Genomic DNA, 5,078 nt, shown 5'->3' with positions numbered 1-5,078 from the left:
CCCAAATCGACAGTCTCATTACGTCTAATCTGAATTCAAGAGGGATTTTAACATCTGCATTTGAATTCAAGAGAAGTTCACTAACAAATATCGATTAGACATTGCTATAATATACCCAAGATAAAACCAGCTCGCCAAAGTTTAGGCAAGACGCATTGCCAGCAGTTCACTTAAGCATAATTCTACTTTTCTCCCTCTGTTGCAGAGACAACACTATTACTCGATTTGATCCAGCGCCTTTCCGATGGCAACACGTATTCGTTATGTACACTTGGGTGACTATTTTCATCTCGCTTGTCGTAGCCTCCAGCACATTCTACCTGTCAAAAGAGCAAAGCTGTTGTGATGCTTCAGATCAGGTAAGTCTCCTGGAAAAAAAAAAAAAAAAAAAAAAAAAAAAAAAAGGGACTTAGTTTTTGGGTGTTGCCGTCGTTTTATAAAATCAGTGGGGACATCAAATTAATGGTATGACATATCTAGCTAAATTTGGTTCTACCAAAACTATCTCGACTAAATTTGGTGTCGCTGGTGATGTTTCTATACAGAAATGATAGGGCAATGTGCTGAAGAAAGATGTATTGTGAAATTTGGGATTCCAGAAAAGACGCTCAAAAAATAAAAACAAATGAACCCTTTTGTGGTTATACTGAGAAAAACTAGAAACGCCAAATTCATTCCCACCTACTCCCAAGTTAGGACGTTGAAAAATAGCGGTTTTTCTTACCAAGTCAAAGATAGTGATAGCCACAAACAAGGACACTCTCTAAAAGACAGCAAATGAAACCGTAAGGCTTTCACGTGACTAAATATCCTTAATTTTTTCAGCCGAATTCGCCTGTGCTTGTACGCCTGTCTTCTCTACCCTATCAAGGCAGGACACATTTGACGTGGCTGTTGGTGATGGGGACGTTCTTTGCGTTACAGGATGGTAATTACTCTACTTCCTAACTGAATTTGACCGTTTCCTCTTTCTTCACGATTTTGCCACATGAAAATAAATCGAGTATTCAAGTCCTTCCCCTTATTCTTGCCTCTTTTTATTACTTCCAGCATTCACTTTCTCCAGCAAGATTACTTCTTCAATAAATACCCGAAGAAATATTTGGTTATTTTGCTAATTATTAAAACAATATCTCAATTTCAACACTGCTTCCCTGCCAGGGGACATTATCCACATTTCTATTTTCTCCTTAGATGTCTACACTCTGCCTGTTGGTAAAGTAATGAGGTCTGTCATCGTAAGGCCTGCATAAGATTCACAGATCGTTAGTCCACCCTTCGCTCTACATTGTTTTTAAGATTCACGGTTATCATTGTTATCCTCCTATCAAAATAGTTTTGATGTTGCTATTATCGTTTTCTGTTCACACTCAACCCCTCCATGTCACGTAATATTGTCCAGAAGGCGCATCACCTTCTCTTTAGTTATTTTTCTGTTCTCTCTCTCTCTCTCTCTCTCTCTCTCTCTCTCTCTCTCTCTCTCTCTCTCTCTCTCTATTCGGGTTTTTTTAGAATAACTGGAAAATGATAAGGAGGAGAGTGACGCTCCTATTTCTCTCACCTTTCATTTTCGTTTTGTTGTTTCTCGGTATTTTTTACTTAAAACTTTTTAACTTGTAGGTCAAATTGAAATGTAATTTAAAATCATCCTTTTGTCATTTAACCATAACAAGTGTTTTTATCTTTTTGAATATCCCTACTATCTAAATCTAGCTTAATAATCAATGACAGCATTCAATACAGATTTGCAAACCGGTTGCTTTGTTCTCTTAGAATTTCTTCATACGAAGTCGACAACTGATAAGAATTAAAAGCCATGAAATTCTACGACAAAGCATTATGGCATTGAAACACGAATATTTCCCACGAATCCCAGAGTAATCCTTTAAATCATTTTGTACTGCAGGAGGGGAGGGGGCCGTCCTTTTACAGACAGACGACGTAGCCAGAGCCGAGTCTGGTCTCACATGGTATGGCACACTTCCAACTCTACAAGAATTCACCTTCTGCGTTCGACTCTACTCCTACAGAAGCCGTTATTCGGACTACTTCTTTTCCTACGCCATTCGTGATAGCGACAACGAGCTGGCATTTCGTAAGTCTTAGATTGCTTCTTGCAAGGGCGTATAGAGAGTTCCAATAATCTTGCACGAGTTCAGAATGAGCAATGTGCTTATAAGGCTCCAGTATTCCTGTACGAGTTATGAGAGTTCCGGTATTCTGGCACGATCCCAGAAAATTTCAGGAAACTTTAAAGACCACCTAAAGTTTCAGTGTGCTTTAAATAGTTTAGAAAGTTCCAGCATACTTTAACGAGTAAGAAGTTCAGTGTATTTTAACGAGCTGAAAGAGCTTTAGAAAGTTCCATTAATCATGCAGGCGCGTTAAAAAAAATTATCCTTAATTTTTCTTGTTAATATTTTCTTATCAGTCAAGTTACATAAAAATTACTTAATAACGACTGAGGAGTGTAGGAAACTTTCACTGCAAGTGCTGCTAGTATTGTAGCCTAAATATCGAGAACGATGCATTTGCTTAAAAAATTCATATCTCCACCGGATATCTTTCAATTCCATTCAGTTTAGTTGAATAGCTTTTTTATTGAATTCTTGAGCACCTACCCAATTTTGGTCTCACACTTAACTATGGTAAGTACCCAGAAACTTGATGGAAGTCTCACTTTCTTATTTCAAGATACGACTGATGTAAGAGTTAAGAAAAATTAAATATATTCAGTTAACGACAAAAATACAATGATTTTGGTCAGTCTGAAGCATTTCATCATAAATCCTACCTTATCTTAGTCCTCTCGGAGAATCTGAAAACATTCCGCTGAAATTTTTCTCAAAGATGAATTCCTCCAAAGGCGATTTGATTTGAGAACTTCCCAAGTGCCCTACCTCGAACATGAGCAGAGCAGAAAATGGCCAGTCTTCGAATTGGAACGCTTGCTAACAATGGCTGAGAAGCTGGAATTCTTCTGAAGAACAGAACAGGCTTTGGAACTGATCTCCTGTTCCTGCCGAGAGCAACCAGATTCGCTGAGCAGCGTCACCAATATGCAGAAAATGTGCCTCGCTGTCGAACTTCTCAGTTCCAGAGGTCCTTTATTCCCCACAGCGTTGCACTGTGGAAAAGTCACCCTGAGGATGTCGTGCATCTGGAACCTCACAAGTTCCAGCGGAGATGCATTGCATTTTTAGCCTAATACAATTCTCCCCGTATTTTTATCATTTACTTACGTATTTATTTATCTCTTCGTTTGTTTGTTAATTTATTTTTCCTTTTCTGATAAGTGGGCTTCTCTCGCTGAATTTTGCATCACCTTCTGTTTCTTTTTCTGATGAACACCATATTCTCTGGAAGCTTGAATTTAAGTCAGTGGCCTCTGTGGGCTTGTTCCATAACAACAGGGTTCATCTTCTTACTAATAATCATAATAATGGAGAAGCAAATCCACAGTTATGTATATGTACATATACTTAAAGATAAATCAATATAGATAGCTTTCGGGAACCGAACACGTTCCCGAAAGCTATCTATATCGATTTATCTTTAAATATATGCACATATACATAACTGTGGATTTGCTTCTCCATTTTAAGACTCACTACTATGAGTATTTTTAATAATAATAATAATAATAATAATAATAATAATAATAATAATAATAATAATAATAATAATAATAATAATCACCACTTGACTATAAGGTTATAGCCTCAGCGGCGCTTCATCAATTCCAGTGACCTCCTTGAGTTTAAGGCACTAATCCTTAATCTGGTGTAGTGCCAACTGGCTTTTTGGAATAGAATAATCACAAATGAGTGTGACTGTAATGTAGATAAGACTACAATGAATACTCGTTCTGATCCCATAAAGAACTGAATCGAAAACCGTCGCGTGTTTTTTTTTTATTCCTCTCTGTTTAAAAAAAAGTCAAAGACAATGGCACTTTAATCATCCTTGAATAAATACGAACGCATGTATACGTATGTCTGCAAACATTCATAGCATATATATATACGTATATAAATATATATATATTATACATATTATATATATGATATATATGTTTTATATATAGATATATATATATATATATATATATATATATATATATATATATTTAAATATATATATATATATATATATATATATATATATATATATATATATATATATATATATATATATATATATATATATATATATATATATATATATATATATATACAGTATATATATTGTATACATATACATTTTTATCACTCACACCGCAAATATAAAAATCCGTAAATAGCTATGTGTTTCAAATTTACCAGTCGGCTGCCATGGTGGAGGGGGATTGTTGCTGCTATCGATTCTAAGTACAAAAACCTGCATTTGGCCAACATATTATGTACGGCAGAGTCTGTATCAATTTATACGTCCCCGAAAGTTGTTGATCCGTGCTATCGGGTGTTCGAATCTCGGTGATATTCTAAGTAGAGTGAATTGGGTATTAAATGACATTTGCAGTTTAATGTTTGTGGATATATATATATATATATATATATATATATATATATATATATATATATATATATATGTATGTATATATATACATATATAAAACTAGCTGACCAACCCGGCGCTGCCCAGGATAACTATGACTTTTGGGAAAAAACTGTTAGCCCACGCTCTTCATAACTGATTACTAGTGCTATAATCGCCTAACTACCAGGCACGCAATTCCCAGCCAAGGTTAACTGTTACTTTAAGATTTTTAAGAGAGCACCCATCATCGTCAAGGAATCGAACCTGCGTCCCCTCGCTTGGTAGGGACGATGTTACCGGTCAGAACGCGAGGCCCAAAAAATGAGAGCGAAACTGAGGTACCATGTAGCTAGGTAGCTTTTTCTCTATAGGAATTCTCAAAAGGGAATGACGATTATCTCCCCTCCCTTGGACTGATGATAAATAGTATGTGAATATAGGTGTTTGAGCTACCTGGCGATAATGGTTATCGCTTTTCAGTGTCTTTTGAACTTGTTAGTGGTCAAACCTCAAGGATATGCGAGTTATGAAAATGCATT

The sequence above is a fragment of the Macrobrachium rosenbergii genome, chromosome 17, assembly GCF_040412425.1.
Source record: "Macrobrachium rosenbergii isolate ZJJX-2024 chromosome 17, ASM4041242v1, whole genome shotgun sequence".
Lineage (NCBI taxonomy): Eukaryota > Metazoa > Arthropoda > Malacostraca > Decapoda > Palaemonidae > Macrobrachium > Macrobrachium rosenbergii.
The sequence above is the reverse complement of the archived record's forward strand: the minus strand, read 5'-3'. Positions refer to the sequence as shown.